Genomic DNA, 25,609 nt, shown 5'->3' with positions numbered 1-25,609 from the left:
TTAACGAGCTGAACAAGACTAGACATGTAACGAAAAAATCAAAGACACAATCCACGACAAGAGATCGATTTGGTTATAGTGGGAGTTTGTTTAATAAGAAATGTGAAAAATAAAGATATTTATTATAATTTTTACCAACTATTCTCTACTTACAAAGTGATGTGTGATACTTTGGGCTGGGGTGAAGATATGCTTTAAATATCATGCCCTATCTACGATAAAAGAAAAAATCATATATATATATATGCGGCGCACGGGTACTGTGGAACTGACTCAGTCACCCGGGAAAGAGAGAAACCATGTTTGCCCAGTGGTAACAGTTCTATTGATTGAGAAAGAGCAAAGAGTTCGCTATGGTAACCACGTTGTCATGGTAACGGCTGTTCGGATGTTCTCTTCTCCTTCTTGAAAACACATCAGGCACAGCTCGTGGCCTGGTCTTCACATGCACTCTTAAAGCTGCGGATGCTGAGACGAGTGCAGTAGTGGCCTCCTTTCTATGCGCAATCAGTTTAGCTCTTTCAAGTGACATTTCAGTAGTTTCCTATGTATTAATCTGTAGCCTTCACAGAGCCACATTCATTAACTGCTGTGGAAGAACGTTCCTTTAGAATGCTATATTCTTTCTTGTTATTATTTTAAACTGAGATTCTTGAACGAACTGACCAACTGTACCAAGCTTCAGCTGAGGTAAGTGTATCTTCTATGTACAAAATTTTGCAAAGCACACTTATAATATAAAGCTTTATATTGCTTTTCTCTTTTGCTAACTCTCATTAGCTTTCTTGGCCTCATTCATGTACATTTGAAATAATCGAATTTCACAAATATTTTATTTTACCTGAAAAATGGACATTTGAAAAACTATTCTCAATATAAAGTTTTATTGAAAAATCATATTAATTATCCAAAATATTTTTTCTCTGTAAATAAATAATTTATAAACTTAATGGCACGAAAAAAAAAACACATTTTCGCTTCAAACAAGGTAAAAACCGAATGTTAGAAAATTTATTTCTGTGAAATTAAGTTAACTGAATATTTCTTTTATGTATATATAAACAGTGGTAAGCTCAAAGGCTTATAACAGTCTTTCATGATGAAGAGAAACTCACTTGATGTAAAGTGTATTCTAAAGACGGCTGGTTAACCTGAAGATGACCTAAGACGATAGATACATTGTTCTGTGCTTTATTTTAATTAAAGTTTTAATTCCCATACCACCAGTCTTTAGAATACATTAATATAACAGTTGATACCCGTGATGGGCACAGCACAGGTAGCCCATTGTGTAGCGTTCTACTTAATAAGAAACAAAAATTAAATATAATATAATAAGTTCAAACTTTTATTGTTATGTTTACAAATTCATATTTATAAGTGCGAGAATCTGCTTCCATCTGGTTTGATTTGGCTGTAGAGTCGTTTGGCGATTTAGAGGAATTAATTTTTTTTTATTCTGATAGAAAATCATTAAACTTTAACGTATTAATTCGACCTTAACCTCAGAAATCTCAAATTTTCTTCGTAAGTGTAAAGATAAAAGCAAACAGTTATGGTGACGTTGTTATAAACAAACGCGCATGGTTCTCACATATAAACCGTTAAAACCAGATTTATCAACATTCAATACTAAATCTCTGAGTCCTGTGTCATAATTTTTGAGACAAAATTTCTAAGTGTAAATGCTAATCACATTCAGTTGGCTGTAAAGTTATGTCGTCATACAATTTCGACGCTGAGAACATTCGTTGAATCAATCATAATGAATGTCTATGTTTACAATTTGGCGGTTTTATGCACTGTTTAAGAGCATACGAGTACTGAATAACGGTATTCGCTAATTCTTACTTTCATACATACTGACTTTTACTTTCGAAATTTGTAAATTTTATGAGTATACATTTGCACGGCATTCAAATCAATAAAAACATTTTATTTTTTTTTCTGTAGATAACCCGCACAGTTTAGAAGACATTTTACTGCTTACAGATAACGTAACGCACACTTTTATTGAATTTAAGTTTGCAAGATATCATATGACTAGCTATTTATCTTTAAAAACGTTTCGTTATTTATTCTTTGTAGCTATAAAACATCCTGAGGTGTATTACAAACAACTTTTTGCACATAAAGAAATACAAATTATTGTGCTCTGAGATAGATTATGAGTGAGACAGTTTAATTAAACATGATTTTGGGTAATATATTACTGTACTAATATTTTTCTGTATGCAGTACCATATTCTTTGTTATTTATCACAATAATTCCATCTGTTCACTGAGGTGATTCACCCATCTTCAATAAATTTCAGTACAAAATGCTGAGATAGTACGAATTATCTCCATCAGGTCATTCCAGATCCAGAAGGCAGTAACAAATTAATCTTAAATTTGTCACTACATTCTATGAAAAGCTAAGCCTAATATTTGATACTTTAAAAAATAAGTAAATAATATATAAAACAACTTCATTCAACTAGAGACTACCGCTATTTGAAAATTTACCAACAAATGACTGTTTGTTCCCTTTTAACATGTTTTTATAATTTTAAAAAAAATCTTTTGTGCTCTAGGATAAACTTTTACGCTTTATGGATTGCTACTTTACAGATGAAAACAATGCGTTGGGCAGTCCTTAGTTTATAAATACAATTACGTCATTAAACACTTTTTCTCTCTCTTGAAGCAATTGTATCAACCAGACATTTTCAGACTTACAAAGAAGATTATCAAAGCAGGTATTTCATATTCCTGATGAAGATCGTGTTCTTGTTGTACTTATAAGAGAAAGATCTTGTCTCGACTTTTTCGAAATTCTGATTTTATTATATTAACGTTTCTACTCTAACTTCAAACACGTTAACACTAAAATAAATATATGATGAGTTGACCTGTTCAGTATCAAATGTGTTACGTAAACTGAACTACTTGACAATAAAGTATTTGAAGATTGTTTGTTTGTTTTTTGAATTTCGCGCAAAGCTACTCGAGGGCTATCTGCGCTAGCCGTCCCTAATTTAGTAGTGTAAGACTAGAGGGAAAGCAGCTGGTCATCACCACCCACCGCCAACTCTTGGACTACTTTTTACCAACGAATAGTGGGATTGACCGTCATATTATAACGCCCCCACAGCTGAAAGGGCGAGCATGTTTGGTGTGACGTGGATTCAAACCCGTGACCCTCAGATTACGAATGGAACGCCTTAACCCACCTGGCCATGCCGGGCTAAGCATTTGGAGAAACGTGTTTTCGTTGTCTATGCAACTTCAATGTTAACGTAAATGGTAATAATAACAAATTAAGCTTGAGTGACTTATTCTTAAATTGCTTATATATATACATAAGTATAACAAGTTAGTAGAAAATTGGAACTGATATTATAAGATTAAACCATAAGTTGCTTTACCAGAATTTATGTACACGCTCAACTATTTGTAACAGCTGGGCTGTTTATAAAGTGTGTAACAACGAGTAAGTTACTGCTGTAACGGTATACTGTTACAACTTCATACACACCGTGACATTCCGGATATACGGCTCGTTTCACTAAACAAACGTTGCATTCATTTGAATAATTCTGTTTTTACATATCTAACAAAAAGTAAAGAACTTAGGTGTCCACCGCTACATGATTGATATTGAATTGCGTATTATCTATTCACGAGAAACCGAGTATGTGAATATGTTCTTTCACATGTAAACTTCTCACGTCGTCAGTTTGTTATCGTGAGTAGTTTTTAATAGACAATGATTTGAATATATTAAAATTATTATTATTATTGTACTCATTTTCTGTCACTACAAATGTAGTTTTCTCTGTTGTTTAAATATTTAAATATATGCATAACATGCTATATAATTAATTCAGCACTCGAAAACATTCGTGAAACAGAAACAAACAGGTAGTTTTAATTTAGTTCTAACATCGCTGAAAAAAATCGTTCACATCAAGAATATTTCTTTTTATTTGACACAGGTTCTGACTAGCGCCCCCAGTGGCTCAGCGGTGTATCTGCGGGCTTACAACGCTAAAAACCGGGTTTCGATGCCCGTGGTAGGCAGAGTACAGATAGCCCATTGTGTAGTTTTGTGCTTAATTCAAAATAACAATAACAATTATGACTAGTGTAAGTGAAGCCGAATACATTTTATATACAAGTAATTAGATTTTTTTTGTTTTATTGTATAACTTTAAAAACAAAATTACCCCCCAAGCAATTACTATAACAATAAAACGTGTAGACGTTTCAATCCCGTTGTAGAGGTCCAGAAATCAATCAGTTAGTTACTCATTAACTTTAGAATGTGTATTTTATATCTCCATTACCTAATAGTTTTCAAATATTATTACTTCCCGTAACTTAGTTGTTCTGAAATCTACCTATATTGAAACTGTTAGGATAGAAGTGTCTTCCTACACAGTTTTTCTTTTTCTCGTTGGGTTTTTTACGCATAAACTAATAGTTGACCGTGATAAGCAATCAAACGCTAAGTCAGTAAATGTTAAATAATTTTAAAGGATTTTTTGTCTAGAGCAAAAACAAACGCATGACAATGTTAGGCCTATAATCAGTGATGACGAGAAAACCCACTTGTAGAGAAAAATATATATGTAAAAACGGCTGGTTTGGGTTGAAAAATTTTTTTATGCAGAGGAGCGAACAACGTTTCGACCTTCTTCGGTCATCGTCAGGTTCACAAAGAAAGAAAGAGGTAACTGACCGATATCTGACCACATGTTTGAAGGTGAGTGTAGGAATGTAGAGGGAGTGCTTAGATGTTTGATTATATTTATGTTCCTTTGTATTGCTTTATTTTGGGCTTGAGTTGTTGTATAAGTAAGGCTTCTTCAATTTTGCGTTTGTTTATGTTTGTTTCTTTATTTAGTATTTGGGTGTTTTCTATGGTTTATTTGATTTGCAGTGTTCGAAAACTAGAGATTTATGGACTTATACAACGAAACATAAACTAAATCAACACTAGGAATGACAGGGACAAAACGATCTGCTACAACAAAAAACTAGAAAAACTAAGATGCAAACAACAGAAAAGATACCAACATGACAAACCGTTGACTAACCTCATAATTAACAGATCCGACCGAGAATTAAACACACACGAGATACATCTACTTAACAAAGGACTCAACTTCGCAATACCACTTAGGTACATCCCAATCTAAAAAATTAAAACATGTTTAGAAGACATAGCCAGGAGACTTGTGATACTTTCCACAGAAAACAAAAACAAGAAAACAACCGGAAACACCAACATAAAGAAGACAACTTCGACAATTTTATTGACATCCAACAGCCAAACTTCCCAGAAAAAAATAAAAATGTATATTTTCCAGAAACACCTAAAAATAACATCTTAAACGATTTTTTTAAAAAATATTCCGTCAACATAATCTCACAAAACAGAAAGATAAAAAACAATCTTATTAAAAGATATATTAATTCCATTAAAAAACCTAAAACAAGACAAAAACATAAAAAATTCTAAAAGCAGGTAAACGAAACGCTATAATCATAATGAACACGATTGAATACATCCAAAAAATGAAGAACATTCTATCAGACACAAACAAATTTAAACCAATACATACAAATCCAACAAAGACACACGAAACGCAACTAAACAAAATACTACTAAAAATGAAAAACGTCAACACAATTTCACAAACACTTTATTCCTACCTACGTAAAACCGACTCACGCACACCACAAATATACGGCATTCCCAAACCTCATAAACCAGATTGTCCATTACGACCAATAATGTGCACATATGAATCATTTAATTACAATCTTGGTAAATACATAGCATGGGCATTCTTCAAATATGTAACATCAGCCAGCTTATTCATCAAAGACTCTTTTAATTTCAAGTCTAATCTTAATCAACTTAATCGAAACTTAATGGCCAGTTTCGATGTTACATTCCTCTTTACAGAAGTCCCAACTGCTGAAGCCTACAAGATAGCCTTGGAACTCTACATCCGAGACCCTAACCCATCAAAAAACATTCCCAGCAACCAGTTAGCAACCCTCATAAAATTCACCACGATAAAGACAAACTTCATGTTCAACAACCACAACTATACACAAATAAATGGCCTAAGCATGGGCAACCCAGTATTACCAGTTCTAGCCAATATTTTTATGACACAAGTTGAAACACAAGCAATTAACACAGCATTACATCCACCACTATACTGGTACAGATATGTAGAGACACGATTGCGGTATTCACATCTACAGAACACACACTTAATTTTTTTCAATCACATTAACTCTATACATCCCAACATCAACTTCACATGTGAACAGGAAGAAAGCAATCAAATATCATTTCTTAACCTCAAAATTTCAAGAACCGATACACAATTTAAAACAAAAATCCACCGAAAAATCACCCATACTGGACAATACATTCCTTGGGACTCAGCACGTGAAACAAAACAAAAACTCAACATACAAAGAAACCAAATAAACACAGCCATAAAACTATGTTCACCAGATAAAATTAACGATGAAGTAGACAAAATAAAACAATACTTCATCAACATTAATAAGTTTCCTCCAGAAAACGTAAAAAACATTATACGCACACATCTAGACAAAAAAGCAAAATCAACTAACAAAAGTAAATATATCCCACGAATTAAAAAATCACGAAACCATATACTGCTGCATACCATATATTCCCGACATCAGCAGAAAAATAACCAACAATTGGCAAAAACTAGTGATAAAATATGGCATTCCAGTTAATACCAAATTTATTCAAAAACCAGACACGAAACTAAGGTCTATACTGTGTAAAAACTACACTGACAAACACCACACCAACATTATTTACAAAATACAATGTGATAACTGCCACGACTTCTATATTGGAGAAACAAGTATAAAAATGGAAACCAGATTTAAATAACACAAAAAGTCATCTTCACACGTTTTCGAACTCTGCAAAGCAAATAAACACAACATAACCACAGAAAACACTCAAATACTAAATAAAGAAACAAACATAAACAAACGCAAAATTAAAGAAGCCTTACTTATACAACAACTCAAGCCCAAAATGAACCAATACAAAGGAACACCTTTATACCTATATTAATAAATATAATCAAACATCTTAGCACGCCCTCTACATTCCTACACTCAATTACACAACCACCTTCAAACATATGGTCAACTGTCGGTCAGTTACCTCATTCTTTCTTTGTAAATTTGACAATGACCGAAGAAGGTCGAAAAGTTGTTCGCTCTTTTGCATAAAAATTTTCTCAACTAAAACCAGCCGTTTTTACATAGATGTTAGGCCTACATTATGTCACACTTTACTATTTAATTTATTCAACTTCTGTAACTTACACACGCGATATTTAAAGAAAAAAGAAAGTAATATTTAAAGTACTTTGATATTACGATTAAAGTTAACTGTTTATTGAAACACGAATTATGAAACACTAAAGTTATTCGGTTGATATGTACGTTATGTTCCGGCAAAAATGTAGCAGGATGCAAATATTCGTACATATGCAACTACTCGCAGCATATGATTTGATGTAAACAAACGCATTTATTCACAGTGTAAGATTATACACATGTATTTAGAAATGTATTAGTTCATTGCAAAATTTCTTGTTATTTTGTTTCTGGAATGAAAAGGAACAATACACTTATTTTGTCTAAACTTGTAGGTGTTTTAAAAATCTAATACTCCCTTTATAAACTTCCTAAACGATGCAACCAAGAAACAAAATAAGAATTACCAAACGTCTACTAAGAAATTCTAGACAATTTTAATTAATTATCAGAATTTAAGAGTTTAGTTCTTGTGTCAACTTCAATGCATTGACACTATATACTTCAAGTACTTAATTAATCGATATTAGAAAAGAAAAGTATTGATTTGTTAAATAATTGAATACATAGGATACGACCAGATTAAAATTAAAAAATTATTCTGGATAAAGAACCAAATTTTGCCAGTAATTAGTTATTCGAGGAATTATTTATCATTTAACTCGCTTCGTATGTTAATGAGGTAAATGTGTATAATAAAATAGTAGAGTTCATATGAGCTTTTATATATTAGTTTAATACGTATTGCTTGGTTGTAATTTTTATAAGAAGTTAAAAAATGATACCTACAGTTAATTTTTAAACATGCATGTATATGATAAAGGTAATGCCCACGCATACATACAGATTGTACGTATAAACATGCACTTATGCTTATACGTTTTATTAAAAATAATATAAAGAAGTAGCACCAAGAACCATTAGTTCGCAAGCCTTACAGTACCATTCAATAACAAAAAAAAAAATCCTATATGGCTGCCTTGCTGATCAAATCACAGCAACGTATCTCCGCCCAATCACGTCAAATATTTCCTTTTCTAGAAGCTTCTCGATGTAATGGTACTACGAAAGAAATAAGAAGTTTAAGCCTCTCTCTGTACTGGAACATCTTTCTAAACAACACAAAACAGTTCTCCCATTTTCTTGAACTTATTACGTCATCTAGATCAATGTCGATGTCAAAGTCTTTCTTGACGTTCAGTTTTTATCATAACACTTAATTATTCATTAAGATTAATAATATTATTATGGAAAGGAAACTGACGCTCTTTAGAATAAAATGTTTTTTTGAAAATGTATCTAACCACTTATGCTTGATAGAAACATTTTTCATTTAGACAGAAACCGAAAAGCCATCTTTTCTTAATTCTTTTTGTTTTTCAATTTTCTGTAAAATTCACTCGACTACCAAACAACTCTGGTTAACGTTATTGTGTCTTAACAGACTCGCTGGTATCTCTCTAATTCACATATTTCCACTCACAATAATATATAAATCGAAGTTCTGAAGTTCGCTGGTAAGAGAGGTATCTAAACTACTGGCACTTCGTGAGACAAGCAAAGCCATTGGTTCAAAAGCAACTTTCTACTTACAGGCTAATACAAACTACGATTGGATGACTGAAAAGTCTTATATCGCCATATGCAGAAGTCGTTTTCTGCACAGACTGAGCTTCTTTGCGACTGAGAGGAATTTTAAAGAAGAAATAAATATAATTTCTTTCAATTCAACTGAACTCACCGAATTTAACTCTAATCAGTTTTAGGCGTTTAAATCACTCGATTCGAAATGTCAGAGTATGTTATTTATTGCCTCATATTTTAAGTAACCTCTTCTGACCTTTTATAAACAGGAAAAGAAAGTTCAAAAGGTGTCTTCGCCATACTATGTGAGCAAGAATGACGAGAAATCAGGGATACAATAATTCTTTTTTCGACGCCATAATTAATTTCTTGCAAAGTTCTTTTGTTCCTTAGTTTAACACATTGAAACTATGTATGTATATTATATTGATTCCAAGGAATTCGTGTTTGTGCACTGAGTGATATTTTATTGCTAAATTATGGAGAGGGCAAATTAAAGAATGAATGAAGAAACAGGAAACATTATACGTAAATGTATGGAAACAGAAAAGACATTCAACTCTCAGCTACTGTAAGTAGATATATAGTTTGGTTATTTAGATGAAAGTACAGTAAAACTAGAAGTGTGAATAGAAAGATAAATCTTATTTTTAACACCAAACTGCTCTTTTTTTCAACAGCTCATCATCGAGATATGCTAATTAATACTTTTTTGGGGGATATTCACCTAAAGCTAGTCAACAGCACAAACCGCCAAATATTAGGCCACTCTAATCTGATGGTGGAGTTTGGTTTTTACTCCTATAACGTAATATCTGATCAATGATAGCGAGTGTTTACAATGTGCTCTTCCATATCCGGAACACATTGCTTTTGTGTGTTTGTTTTGAACTTCGCGCGAAGCTACTCGAGGGCTATCTGCGCTAGCCGTCCCTAATTTTGCAGTGTAAGACTAGAGGGAAGGCAGCTAGTCATTACCACCCACCACCAACTCTTTTACCAACAAATATTGGGATTAACCGTCACATTATAACGCCCCCACGGCTGAAAGGGCAAGCATGTTTGGTGCGACCGGAATTCGAACCCGCGACCCTCAGATTACAAGTCGAACGCCTTAGCACACTTGGCCATGCCGGGCCAGAACACATTGCATCTATGTGACAATGAATTTTACAGTAGTAGCACATATCTCATCTGGTATGTTGGCCACTTCTTGAACAGTGCAATCCTTGAGGTCTGGACACGTGTGTGTGAGACTTTACTGGTAGAAACATGATTTTAGGTATTCCTACAACCAGAAATAGATTGTAAGTTTAGAGAACGAGGCAATCCTTCACAAGGAAAGTGACGTGAATTGTCCCTACAAGACATGTTTCACCTGATTACCAATATACAGAAGAGACATCATCCCGTATGAAAACCATAGTTTCCATCGCGTTTTGTTACTTAAACATGTGAATTATATTGGTGTTGAGTATTTCATGTTACTGTGCAGCATTGACTACGCAAGAGATCCCCCCTTTCCACTCACTCACACTGAAAAGTGTCATTTTGTTACTTTGGTTTGTCGACCTACGCAGCGGCTTTAACCTTCTGTCTCTCTTTCCTCTCCCGACACAGTTTTTACAGATCTCACGAATATGTGTAGAAATGTTTGTGTGTGCAGTTGTAGACATGTGCATGTGTTGTTGTTGTTTGTGTTTTTCACGTTGCTTTTAATTAATCTCGCGAACATGGCGAAGCAGGATAATCAAATCCTCGAATACTCCCGAAAACAACTTATTTGAATTTTCTTATTCCGTGTCATGCTAATGCATGTGCCGATAGTTCTTTAAATAAAGTATTATTTAATAATAAAGTCAGCTGCAAAACCATATGTCATCTTAGTCATGGAGGTATGTACGAAATGTTATATGTGGATAAGTTTCTGCCCAGATGATGCATTTGTACGGGTTGTCATTTCCAGAAATGATGTGTGTTTCATCCGGTCTTAAGATACTGGCAAGTCGTTAGTCTTCGCCTTCTAGCCTAACCAGAACTGCAAAGCAAAATCAGCATGGCGAGCTAAATTTGTATGATTCACTGTTTGTTTTGTTCCTTATGAAATTTGTGCAAAGCTACATAAGAGCTATCTGCGCTAGCCATCTCTAATTTAGTATTGTAAAACTAGAGGGAAACAGGTAGTCATCACAACCTACCGCCAACTCTTGGGATACTTTTACAAACGAATAGTGGGATTGACTGTAACATAATAACTCTCCCACGGCTGAAAAGGCGAGCATATTTGGTGTGACGGGAATTCAAACCTGCATCCCTCAGGTTACGAGTCGAGTGCTTTAACCACCTGGCCATAATTCAGTGCATAAACATATGCAAAGTTGATTGAAGAGTCTGATAAAAACTGAAACTGATAAATTCAAACGACACAATGTGCACCGCTTCACCCTAGTCCACTTATGCTGGCTTGTTCTGCTATGACATAACTGACCTCAGTAACAGGTTTAGTGGTTACTGGTGGTCTGCCTCTACGAATCTTATCAAAAGCTCAATCTGCCTCTTCATATGTTTTTGTGATGTTGAACAGAGCAATAATGGATCAATATCCTCTGTGGAAGTTGTGCTCTCTATGATATTCCCTAAGATCTGCTTCGGCAATGCGTAATTTGGTTATGGTCTCTATAATATTCTCTAAGATCTGCCTTGGTATTGCATCATTTGGTTATGATCTTTACGATATTCTCTAAGATCTGCCTCGGCATTGCGTCATTTGGTATGATAAGAATTCACTAGTTTGTCTTGTTTGTCAGTTTCATTTTAATCGTATGAGCTAAACTGTAATCAACAGGCTTATTAATACGAGGTCTGTTCAAAAAATACGCGGACTGTTTGAATTGCGCGGCTCCAGTTGGTTCCAGGGGAATCCGCTTGTTGTCGCTAGGTTTGCACAGATCAGCTGATTACGACGCCATTTCCCGATTGCAGATATCTTCATTTGTGTATTAGCTACGCGGTTTTAAGTGAAGTGCGATTTTTTCGTTTGGCGGATTTCAGAATGAGTGACCTGAAGGAGCAACGACTTGCTGTGAAATTTTGTGTTAAACTTGGAAAATCTGCGACTGAAACTTTTGCTATGCTTAACACGGCTTACGGTGATGTTGCTATGAAGCGTACGGCATGTTTCAAGTAGCATGAACGTTTTAAGGATGGTCGACAGTCCATTGAAGATGATGAGCGTCCTGGACGTCCTTCCACGTCAACTGACGACCCACACGTCGAAAACATCAACACCCTGGTGCGGGCAAATCGACGTCTGACTGTCAGGGAGCTTGCTGAAGAGTGTGGGATATCAGTTGGATCTTGTTACGAGATTTTGACCGAAAAATTGAAGATGCACCGTGTTGCTGCGAAATTTGTGCCCATTCAGCTCTTAGAACTCGTGAGTTTTTGGCCAAACACTCGATCACTGTTCTTCCCCACCCCCACCCCTCCTACTCACCTGACCTTGCTCCTTGCGATTTTTTCTTGTTCCCCAAACTCAAAAGACCCTTGAAAGGAAGAAGATTTGAGACGATTCCCGAGATTAAGGCAAATGCGACGAAGGAGCTGGAGGACATTACAAAAGAAGCGTACCAGGACTGTTTCAACAAGTGGAACACCGTTGGGATAAGTGTGTGCGTTGGGGAGGAGAGTACTTTGAAGGGGTCTCAGACCTATAACTTCTAAATAAAGTACATTTTGTTTTATGACGTCAGTTCGCGTATTTTTTGAACAGCCCTCGTACTGATGGCAACATGTGAAAACTTACCGCATTTATATCCGCATGATACTCTTAACCCTTCCATGTAATTTCACCTTCATATACCATACCGTTTGTGAAACATAATGCGCTAAACTATTCAAGTCACTTTATAATCACCCTATACATTAATCCTTTCTGTATCGATAAGTAGTTTTCAAAAATAGCATTTGACAGGTACTTTTATGTACTTCGTTCGTGACAACCGATTCTATGTTACGGTAATTAGTTTTGTTAACTGTCGTTTGCTATATTTTTAATATTAAATTTTTAATGTGTTTTTAAAATATTATTAGACTCATTAAATTACTTTCATACTGTTTGGTTAGTCTACATATTAAGTAATACCTTAAATATCTCAATCTGCTGTCCCCCCCTCTCATCAGCGGTAAGTTTAAAGACCTACAACGTTGAATCTGGGGTTCGACTCCCTGCAGTGAACATAACCTATGTTGGTTGGTCATTGTCTAGCTTTATGCTAAAATAAACTGGCACAGATAAGTTGTTTGAAATTTTTTCAGTTATTACCAGTATTATGGCCTGGCATGGCCTAGCGCGTTAAGGCGTGCGACTCGTAATCTGAGGGTCGTGGGTTCGCATCCCCGTCGCGCCAAACATGCTCGCCCTCCCAACCGTGGTGGCGTCATAATGTGACGATCAATCCCACTATTCGTTGGTAAAAGAGTAGCCCAAGAGTTGGTGGTGGGTGGTGATGACTAGCTGCCTTCCCTCTAGTGTTACACTGCTAAATTGGGAACGGCTCGGTGCAGTGGGCTAACAACCTGCTCACTTAAATACTTGTTGAAGAATCCGCAAGCGATTGCGGCCCTATGTTCCTAGACGGAATTTAATGGTCATGACTAACTAACTAACTAGTATTATGGAAGATAAAGGCCGTCAATCGCGTGGATAGCTTACTGTAACCTAATCATTATAAGCTTTTGTTTTCTGGTTTACCAATTTATAATACAAAATACTTCGAGTCACTATAATATACAATATTAAAGTTGCATTTATTGATGTCTAAATTACATTTATATTATTTTATTTATGATGTAACTAACTTAATTATGATAAGAAGTGTTTAATAAAGCTTCAATTTTTTCATAAATATTCTGATGCCTGCTTATTATTTCCTTTCCTGCTTCTATCAACCACTGAGGAAGTAATTGTTATTGAAGCGTCGAGATTAAAAATTCGCAGTAATTGCTCTGCTTCTTACAAATCTGCCCAAACCGGTTGTTTTTGGTGGAACCTGCTAGAGATCTTTGAATTGCTTAGACTTACTAATTTAATAATCATAATTTTACCTTCCAGTTTTCGAGCAGAACACGTACATGGCTAGCATTAACTCATACTGTTACCGGTGACGTCAGAAACATCAGCTGTATTGTGAAATGAACCAAATGCATCCCACCTCCTTCATTGTCAGGTGTGCAGTGAACTCAAGTTCTCTATACCATTTTTATTCGTGGTATTACTTTAAATGTGGGGAAAAAAAGAAACATTGTTGCTTTAATACGGAGTTAACAAACGCAAACCTTTGTACAAATAACGAGTTTCCAGTCACATTTCAAAAACAGCAACGAAAAAATCAAGTGAAATTCAGACCTCATATAGAAGGATGGGTTTGGTTTGGTTTAAATTTAGCGCACATGGGTTTGGTTTGAATTTCACGCACATGGGTTTGGTTTGGTTTGAATTTCGCGCAAAGCTACACCAGGGCTATTTGCACTAGCTGTCCCTAATTTAGCAGTGTAAGACTAGAGGGATGACAGCTAGTTATCACTACCCACCGTCGATTCTTGGGCTACTCTTTTACCAATGAGTAGTGGGATTGCCTGTCACATTATAACGCTCCTACGGCTGAAAGGTCGATCATGTTTGGTGCGACGGGGATTTGAACTCGCGACTCTCGGATTACGAGTCGAGCGCTTTAACCCACCTGGCCATGCCAGGACAAGAATGATGGGAAATGCCTCATTGCTTATACAGATAAACAGATAGAGGTTTTACAATCCCAAATGCGACTCACAATGACACCTACACCATCAGTACCATTATACAATATATTGTTAGTTTCATTTTACTGCTGCTGAAAAGCTAACCACATAATGTAAAACTGGAAAATAAACGATTAGATCAGATTCCAGAAGGATACTGACCATCAGTTCTATCTTTTCAAGCGTCAGTGTTTGAAAGGTTAACATTAACTGTTGATTGGTTTGTTTTAAATTTCGCGCAAAGCTACATGAGAGCTGTCTGCGCTAGCCGTCCCTACTTTAGCAGTGTAAGACTAGAGGGAAGTCAGCTAGTCGGCACCATCCACCGCCAACTCTTGGGCTACTCTTTTACCTATGAATAGTTGGATTGACAGCCACATTATAACGTCCTCACAGCTAAAGAGGGCGAGCATATTTGGTAAGACGGGGATTCAAACCCGCGAGCCTCAGATTACGAGTCGAGAGCCTTAACCACTTGGCCATGCTGGGCCGTTAACTTTTGAAATAAGAAAAAAAAAACAGTATTTTCGAATACAATAAAATCAAGTAAGCAAAAAAAAAATAACAACAGCAATAAGCAACGTTGACATATACCATCCTCTTCATCAAAGTTAAGATGACGAGTGTTAACAATTCGTATACGATGATACATTGTTTCCTGTTACCCATATTGAACTATTTTTTAATATTAAAATCACAATGCAAGCATTCCAATTGTAATTAAAATATTATTCAAAGTAACGAAGACTAATGTTATTATTTCTGGAATATTCTTTATATTAGAAGACGTGTTACACTTGTTTATATTTATGAAGTCGCAAAACATTTGTTAATATCATAGCTCTAAAATTAACGGATTCAAGAATCTTTGGACTTTGATATTGTTGCTATCGTTGGTGGTATTTCAACATCTTTCCTGTATTCCAACTATATCTGCTGGTTGTTGCATTATTTTAGAAATGTATCGTTTAGACTTTTCTATTAGCAGTAACTCTGCTATTTATTATCCTGGCCCGGCATGGCCAGGTGGTTAAGGTGTTCCACTCGTAATACGAGAGTCGCGTGTTCGAATACCTGTCTTATCAAACTATTTCGCCCTTTCAGCCTGAAGGCGTTATAATGTGACAGTAAATCTCACTATTCGTGGGTAAAAAACAGTAACCCAAGAGTTGGCGGTGGGTGGTGATGCATAGCAACCTTCCCTCTTTACACTGCTAAATTAGGGACGGCTAGCGCAGATAGCTCTCGAGTAGCTTTGCGCGAAATTCAAATCAAAATCAATTTATCCTCCTCCTTATTTCACACCATCAGGAAGAACTGATCATAAGTTTCTGATGAAGAAACATCTGAAGGGAGGGTATTGCTTCGCCATTATTTGATGTAATGTCTTTTAATAATGGCATTTTAGGAAATTATGCATGTGTTTCATACTGGAGTGGCTATATAGGTATTATATTATATTGCTTAGGAATGAAGTAAGGAGAAATATAGAGCATTATGATGGTAATACATCATGGACGAGATCCTATTGCCTAAAGATTAAATAAGAACTAGTCTAGAGCATATTAGAATTATCACATCATGTATGAGATCACATTACTTAAAGATCAAATAAAGAACAATTTCAAACATGTTAGAGCTACCACATCATGTATCAGACTATATTACTTGAGGAGCAAATAAGAATTAATGTATGACGTATTGGAGTTGTCATATCAAGTATCAGACCAGACTGCCTAAATATCAAATAATGATTAATATAAAGAACGTTGGGGTTAGCACATCATATATCCGATCACACTACCTAATAACTAGTTTTAAAATATTTTCAACTTATAACATCATGTATGAGACCAGATTGCCTAAGGTCCACCCAAATAAGGACCACTCTAAAGTATATTGGAGTTATCACATCACGTATCACACTACATTGCTTAAGGACTAAGTAAAAATCATATTTAAATTACTCAAATGAAAACTAATTTTCCTTCAAGATTTTGTCAAAACCACTTTTCTTTCATGCAGTAAATTTCCCTAACATCTGGCTTGTGCGATTGTGTTTAATCTATAATAACTTAGAGCAATGATTCCTCACGTTTTGTGTTTAGAATCCCTTAATTGTGCTGGCTGAATAATGATACATTACACCCTTGGAGAGGCCAAAATCTCTTTTCAGCATCATTAGATTACAGCTCGAGCTAGTAGTGTATTGATTGGTCACGCAGGAAAGACAGTACCTCGGTTTCTCCTATAAGGATTGATAAACTTTGTACACACATTCTTAATTGTCTATATATTCCATTTTATAATTCCAATGAACTGTGATTGATGATTTAACAGTGTTTGAATTTCCATCAACTTTGGTGTCCATAACGCTCCACAACAGCAATCCGTCAAAAAATTTCTTCTTTAGAAGAGATGACTTTTTCTTGTATACGAGTCGAGTCATAGATTTCTGAATGGTGAATATCCTACTTGTGCTCACTGAACTGTTAAGAAGACGTAAGAGTCCGAATTTTTGATAAAGCAGTAATAACTGGCCAGAAAATAGTGGTCTAGTGAAACTTTCTTCTTGTTACAAAGATAACATATTTCTTAAACCGTCTGTGGTTAATGGGAACTAAATATTGCCCTCAAGTAGTACAACGATATTTCTACTGACTTGCAACGCTAGAAGCCGTGTTTCGATACCCATAGTGGAATTTTGTGGTAGTACCTTTAACAATTTGTTAAAGATAACTTTATGTGCTACTAGATTTCTGTCTGGACTGTTTCTACATTTATATGACGTAGATCTTTTTGATAATTTAATACCTGATACTGGGAGATCACCGGTATAACATAACCTGCTGCACTAGTATTGTAAATTTGTGTTAATTTTTACATAGGGTTAACGTGAGAAATAGTAGAAGGGGCAAACTGTTATGAAGATTATCATTGTTTCTATGTAAATTAACCGTCTCGAAATTGAATAGCGAATGACTACTGTATTGTTTGTCGAAATGATTAACGTAACCATAACGTAATGTGAATTATAGAAACTCACGAAGTAACTTGTTATCGACCGAAAAGAAGTATTTCTGGTCACACTAAAACAGATTTAAAGGCCATTAGAGACAAGATCTCCTATTAAGCAGTAAAGTACTTGTGTTCTTACGTACTAAAACACGTGTCAGCTTGTGAAAACAATGTTAATGCCTGTGTTACTGGCGTCTAAATCTAAAATAAACTGGAAGTCTTCATGTGGTCATGCTAACACTGGGGTTTACATCATAACCTTTTCTCATGAATGATACATACGGTCTAAGTCGGTGTCTCAAGTAAATTCGAATCCATTCTGGTCAGCTAGTGTAGCAAAATAGATTATAGTTCACATGGATTTATTTTATTTCATCTATTAGGTTTATGTCCAATATTATTCAGCGATCTATAAACAGTTATACAAAAAACAAAACGTAATTTAAAAGTTATCATATGAAAATGTACAATGTTTTACGTGGTGATACGTTCATCACGTGCAACATTTTACTTGTACCTTCTTTAAATCAACAATGATATTTCCGATAAGAATAAATTAATAAAAACCGTTATTTTAAAACAGTTTACTGGAAGCACGTCACCAAGATGTAAAATGCCCTAGAAACTTGTTGCCTCTTTTGTTGAACAATTATTGTTACTTTTATACATTTTTATTCAATTATGGTTATGGTTTTCAATATATATTTTTTCATTATTCACTTGGTCCCTGCCATATGTGTTTTTCCGTTGTTGTATATCGTTAATGATTGTTTGTTTGTTTTTTGAATTTCGCACAAAGCTACTCGAGGGCTATCTGTGCTAGCCGTCCCTAATTTAACAGTGTAAGACTAGAGGGAAGGCAGCTAGTCATCACCACCCACCGCCAACTCTTGGGCTACTCTTTTACCAACGAATAGTGGGATTGACCGTCACATTATAATGTCCCCACGGCTGAAAGGGCAAGCATGTTTGGCGCAACGGGAATGCGAACCCACGACCCTCAGATTACGAGTCGCACGCCTTAACACGCTTGGCCATGCCGGGCCAAATCGTTAATGAAACTGTTAAAATTTAGGTTGCCCTCTTACCAGAATTAAGAATCAACTTATTGCCCCTCCAATAAAAACGTCTTGAAAATTAAGGTGTTTTTTTTCATATTTTCTCATAATTCTTTAAAGATTTCTTGATACTAATAAATCCACAGGACAAAAACTGACAAATCATAAAACAAAAAAAGTTCGTTTTTAACGAGGAACTTGACTTCTTAGAAAGTTTATGGTATTTGATTTTGTGAACCAGCTCCATTATTTGAAACGTTTGATGTGTAATTCACTGTATACTTAAATATTAGAATATGATAATTATTAATTCTATGTTTTGATTTGTTGTTTATTTTGTTTTAACCTAACAAGTTTCTGGCGATTTGCATATTTGCTTTCTAAAAGGCAGTCACTTAGCTTACGAATAATATGAAGTTTTGCAATAGCTGTTTGTGGGGTAAACGATTCATTTCTATACAACTTTTCGTCTTTAACAGTGGTATATAATCACGAACGACTCATTTTAGTTACTCTTAAAGACGAAACGTTTTAGAGCATTAAATCTATTAGCCTACAAATAGATATTTCAAATCTTTGTATTATTAGTATACTTGCTTTCACTTTGTATCTTGAAGGCTAATAACATAGAAATAGTGTTGATTTTACAAAGTGCGCGAAACTTCTAAGTAATTATTGGCAGAATTCGTGTTCTTCAATTTGTTTGAAACAGAATTTTGAGCAAAGCTTCACAGGAAACACACTCGTCCCTAATTTTGAACTGGTGTGACAGAGAAAAACATGTAAGTAACAGTACCGACTGTTGTGGCTTGGACTACTCTTGTTTGGACTGTCAGTCTTATAGCACACCTATGGCTCCAAAGTGCGAATCGCGTTTTTTTTTGTAGCAGTGAGCCACGAAGAACCTTAATCTTGGATTCACAGTCCTGGTAAGCTAATTGTTAGCCACGCATAGACCACTTTTTTCCTAGATGTAACAGTTATATGTATATATACTACAGAAATGTTATATTGGAATGTTCCTTATGGAATCACAAGACTTAGCCAGGTGATTGGGGCTCTCGACTCGTAATCTGAGGGTTGTGGGTTCGAATCCCCGTCACAGCAAACATGCTCGCCTTTTTAGCTGTATGGGCATTATATTGTGATGGTCACTCTCACTGTTCGTTGATAAAAGAGTAACCCAAGAGTTGGGGTGGATGGTGATAACTACTGTCTTCCATGCAGTCTTACACCGTTAAATTATGGAAGGCTAGTAGAGATAGCCCTCGTGTAACTTTGCGCGAAATTCAAACAACTCATAAGGTTGATAACAATTACTCCATATAATTCTTAATCCACAACTTATTAAAAATAAAATAAATTGAGTGTTACGATTATTTATTTTCAATTTGTTTTGTAATTGTTATATATATATATAACGCTTTCAAAAATGCAAACAAAATTCAATTAACACAATTAATTTAGGGATATTACCTAAAATATTGTACTCTCATTAACTGTATTTTGAGAACCAATTTTACCACGTCTTGAAACACTTATCACAGATCAACGATGTCATATAGGGTATAAAAATCCGGTTTTTAGTATTATAAGTCTTCAGGCTTATCGCTTAGCCAATAAGGGTGAAAGACGAAGTATGAAGTCATACTAAATGTTTCTAAGTGTTATATGTATGACGTAGCATGGTTTAAATGTAAAAAAACAAAAAAAAAAACAAAACGATGAATACAGAATCATATATCCTGTAGCTAAAGTTAAATTACTTATAATGCTAATTATATAATTAAATAAATAAACAAATACAAAATTATTAATGAATTAACATAAAAACACCAGTTTTTCCAAAGTTGTACACCTTTCGCATGGTGAGATTTTACTCATCCGTCTGCTTAGGTTCAAATAAAAGAAATAGAAGATAACTTGTCAAGAAATGTTATTAAATGATGTAGAACAACAGTTTCAACCTTGTGATATTAATCTCTACAATCGTATTTTTAGATCCATTTCTAACAGATCAGGCTTATTAAGAGTTCAAGTATTCACTCACGTTTTATATAATTCATATGTATAGTTTCAGTCTTTTTTCGTTATGATATATAATTTATTTTTCGCATTTTGAAATAATAGGCAAACGTATTTAAATGATCATTTAATTTAAATAAGATATATAAATTATTTCCCGTGTTTAAAAAAATGCATAATTCATTTGATTTTGTCACTGCTATATTTTTCAAGCGTAAACACTTTTAACACAGGATTCATAATTTTTTCTATGGTATTGCCTGTATTTATGTTTGTACTAAATCTATCAATAACGAAATGCAATCACCAAAAGATTGTAATCTGATCCTATATCAATAACAACAGCTGTCTTCGACAACCTGAGTAGTTTCAACGTGGAACGTGTTAAAATAATACACACTTATCCAGAAATCCAATTTATAAAACTAGCTTCGAAAAACACCTAAAGATGTAGTGAATATTATTCTTGTATCGTGTTCAAAGTTCCAATAAAAGCAGAAAGTTGTACATCATGTATTCGCTACATGTTAATGTTTAACGTATTTTATAAAAGTACATAGGTTTCTATTTAAACCTTGTAAGGTTTTTAATGATTTTATAGCAATATTAAAAACGCGAGAATTTTGGTCTCAGTTTCGATATATTTTTGGGTATTTTAGCGTCTTTTTTGTCACCGGTACAATGATAAGTCATGCGTTATCTAGATTTCAATTCTAGTACTCCAGTAAAGATCAAAGTATAATTGATTTGAAGTGAATTTCTATTTAAACAAGTATTTATGGTCGCTTATACCAACAATCACTGACTTGTAGCCATCGTTTCAGGTGACAGTGTTAATACACTGTTTTCGTGAAACTTACATTTACCTGCAGGCATTTTAACTTTAAGACAGTTTCATATTTTTCATCGTAACGCAAGTCAGTCTTTACTAAATTTATATTAATGTAATGCAAATTGCTTTTGTTCTTGTAATACAGATTCATTTGACTTATTACAACACAGTGTAATTTAACTTCATTATTACGTTGTAATAGAAAGTCATCCTTTTGTTCCAATACAAGATAATTTTATACCAATTCAATAATAAATTTTCTTTCAATACTAGCTCAGATTTTATTCCAATAAAATCTGAGTCCGCAGTTCTTCACAATTTACTTTTAATAGTATTTTATATTAAAATCTCCCCTTTCCAAACTCAGCGATAACGTTGCACGCTTACAATGCTAAAAAGCGAGTTTTGTGTTGAGGTGATATATAAATAATCTTTGTTTGTTTTGAATTTCGCACAAAGCTCACGAGGGCTATCTGCGCTAGCCGTCCCTAATTTAGTAATGTAAGACTAGAAGGAAGGCAGCTAGTCATCACCACCCACCGCCAACTCTTGGGCTACTCTTTTACTAACGAATAGTGGGATTGACCGTCACATTATAACGACCCCATGGCTGAAAGGGCGAGCATGTTTGGTACAACGGGGATTCGAACCCGTGACCCTCAGATTACGAGTCAAATGCCTTAACCACCTGGCCATGCTAGACCTACAAATAATATATTGCGAAGATTTTGTTTAACGACAACAGCAAACAAACAAACACACAATGTCGATATTTATATTGTAATGCAAGTCTATCTTTTTATTTTGAAAGACCCACATCAGATGTCCAAAACTGTACTTTTTTTTATCAGCAGAAAACCGCGAAACGACGATTTAAATTAACATTTATGTCAAAATCATTACATAAGATAGCGTAATGTATGTGCTAAAGAAACGCAACTGATTTCGTAGCAGGTAAAGAATTTTTAAAATTGGAGGCAGAATCAGCAAAGTGTTTTAGAGTCGAACACAAAAGGTTAAACTTAGAGTACTGTGTTAACCTTATATCAGTTCATGTTATATGTTAGTTTGTGTAGAACCGAACGCCTCCTGCAGGTTTGGACCAAATTTCTTAGTCGGACTCCCGATGTAACTTTGCTATAAGAAGACACAAAATACCATACCCCGAAACGTTCAATTTCAATAGCATCAAATACCTACAAAATACCAAACAATGTCAAAATATAGTACTGATACATGCCATTCCACTGCAATGTTTATATGTACTGTGGTTGTCATGTGACTAGGTGACTTGCGAATTAAAAAAAAAACGATCTTGTCATTTGAACCATAGGTAAAAAACATATTTTCACTGATGAACGATTTTAAAGTTGTTTTGGGTTAAGCACGAAACTACACAATGGGGTTACCTGTGCTATGCTCACAGCGGGTATCAAAACCCGGTTTTCAGCGTTGTAAGTCCGTAGACATGCCGCTGGGGAGCTCACTACTGAACGAACAGTAATGAAGTATTTACCTAACAATTAATTTGTTCACGAAATAATAATACAAAATGAAATATGGATCTGTTACAAGCTGTAGACAGGCATCAACAAATTCTGTAATGACTTTAAAACAAATTGAATGAGAAGCTTTAAGATTAAAGAACAAAATATAGAAGATCGGTGAATAATTTCATTTAAATATCAAAATCTGGAACTCATCAATGAATTCTGTAATGGCGGTCAAAATATACAACAGTATTTAATATCAAAAACTTTGGCAAATGGACATTAGAAGAACAGCAACTTATTCTTTAATTATCTTTTAAACTCTGTAAACAACTAATTTTAAATTTAAACAACGTTTTAAAGGTATGGTGTATTTATTTGTTTTAGAGCAAAGTCTCATTGAGCTGTGTCCACCGCAGGAAATCGAATGTCATATTTTAACGTTATAAGTCCGTAAACTTTCCACTGTCACATCAAGGGACACTATAATGTAGAATAATTGTGATATATTCTATAAAAACTTTTAAAACATATTGAAGCAGATAAACAACTAATTCTGTGAATACTTTAAAAGAGACCGTAGAAGAAAAATCACATTTTTTATACATCCAAATATATATAAGAAAGATTTCTATTTATTAAACTTATGGAGAAAAGTGAACTAATATTGAACTTATGTATTGGTTCTTCTGAAGTCCCTTCCCGCTGTGTTTCCTGATTTCAATGCTTCCTTCCCTGAAAAAAAAAGTATCGTAGGTTTGTCTCAGACATTGAAAACAGTTTTAAAAAATTGGAAGTTATTCTTGTTAGTTTGATAATATCAATTGGTTTCATAACCTATCAGTTTCTTTTAAACCAATCAGAGGAAATTAGAGACGGACATTTATTTAAACCTCTGATTTAATATTTCTATTGATTCTACAACCTTACTACTGTCTATCTTCACCTTAAGCGTTACTTTAATAAGCAGACTGGATCTTAGAGATGAACTTCCTCTTTTAACAGTTGTTATTTGCCTGTTTATACATGAATTTAATCAAAAAACTGCAGACCAGCAAAAGTGACGTAACGATCCTGGAAACGTGTGTGTGATTCATTCACCATATGGCCACACGAAACTGCAAGATCTTCGACGATTTCCTCTAAAACCTAAACCCCCAGGATGGAAATTTAAAAATTACTCTTCAGATTGGCTAGACAATCAACCGAACTATGTAAGAAACCAAATCATACCTTTCACTACCGACATTAGACATCACCCGTAACTCAGAAGCATGTAGAATTATTAAAAACGCCTGACTATAGAAACAAAAAATGCAATATACAAAGTTTCAAACAAGAAACCTTTATCATCAACAAGCTAAGGCTTACTGCCACCAGTTCGTTAACGCACTAGAACATAATAACTTGTCACATATCCTGTCGGAAGAATCTTTAACCGTACTCTCTACTATTTATATCTAATCTAAACTAGAAACTCGAAAGAATTTGTAGAAGTTAATTAAAGTATATTTGATAGCTATCTGAAACTGCGTTCATAGAGTGTTAACGGAAAAAAGGATTCATGAACTTTTCCAATGATTAATCAAAATTATTTACAGTTAGAACGCTCTTTCAGGTCCGCGCTATTGTTTCACAGTCTCTCTTCTTTTATACAATGCAAAAGTGATGAAGGGTTAAGCATGGAGTCCATAAATAGATTGCTTCGATATCAAGAAAAACGACACGAGAAGATCTTAGAAATCTAAATCCACATGCTGAACACACTTTAAAATAAAAGGCACATTATACGATCATAGTGTGACTACGTTATCAAGAGTATAGAGTTTTTATTTTACTGATGGAGTGATAAATGGATCTATCTCGTGCCTTGTATTCCAGATAATGATTACTATACTATGATAAACTGTAGATAATCAATGAAAGTTTATAGATTGCACTTTGCACAACGATAAGAAACTAGTAACGTGAATATTGTGTAAAACTGAATGAATTATGTACATCGTTCATTATAGGAGACACACGCTAAGAACAATAAGCTAGTGACGCGGATGATTTGTGTTAGGTCTGATTGTAAAATAATGAATAAATAGTAGCCGTTCATGTCAGTTACGTGGATTGAAATATAATGTTCCTTTAAAGATAATTAAATAAGCTATGTGAAGTGACTGTTTTAAAAGCTGCTATGATATTGTGAAATAGATAAAATATCAGTAAATGTTATATTTAAAAAAATTGGTGATATTTTGTTTCGGTTATATTTAGAGAATGAAAGCAGTATTCGAAGTAGGCATTTAAAGTAAAAGACACACAACGTGGACAATACGAATGTGGAATGAGTTATATACACGGTTTGTAGTTTGGATGTAAGGTAAGCGATATATAGGGTCTAGTTTGGATGAAACAAGGTATATCTGTAG

The 25,609-nt window shown here is 34.5% G+C and overlaps 1 protein-coding gene across 1 annotated transcript in view; it reads left to right on the top strand.

The window, feature by feature from the left end:
* Nucleotides 1-478: 478 nt before the first annotated feature.
* Nucleotides 479-25,609, top strand: part of LOC143223485 (protein still life, isoform SIF type 1-like) — a 422,725-nt gene continuing 397,594 nt past the window's right edge. Inside the window, exon 1 of the mRNA XM_076451534.1 lies at nt 479-690. The gene's annotated coding sequence lies outside the window, so the exon portion shown is untranslated. The remainder of the gene's footprint in view (nt 691-25,609) is intronic.

Source organism: Tachypleus tridentatus, chromosome 8 (assembly GCF_004210375.1).
Source record: "Tachypleus tridentatus isolate NWPU-2018 chromosome 8, ASM421037v1, whole genome shotgun sequence".
Classification (NCBI taxonomy): Eukaryota; Metazoa; Arthropoda; class Merostomata; order Xiphosura; family Limulidae; genus Tachypleus; species Tachypleus tridentatus.
This window is presented reverse-complemented; position numbering and strand designations above follow the sequence as displayed.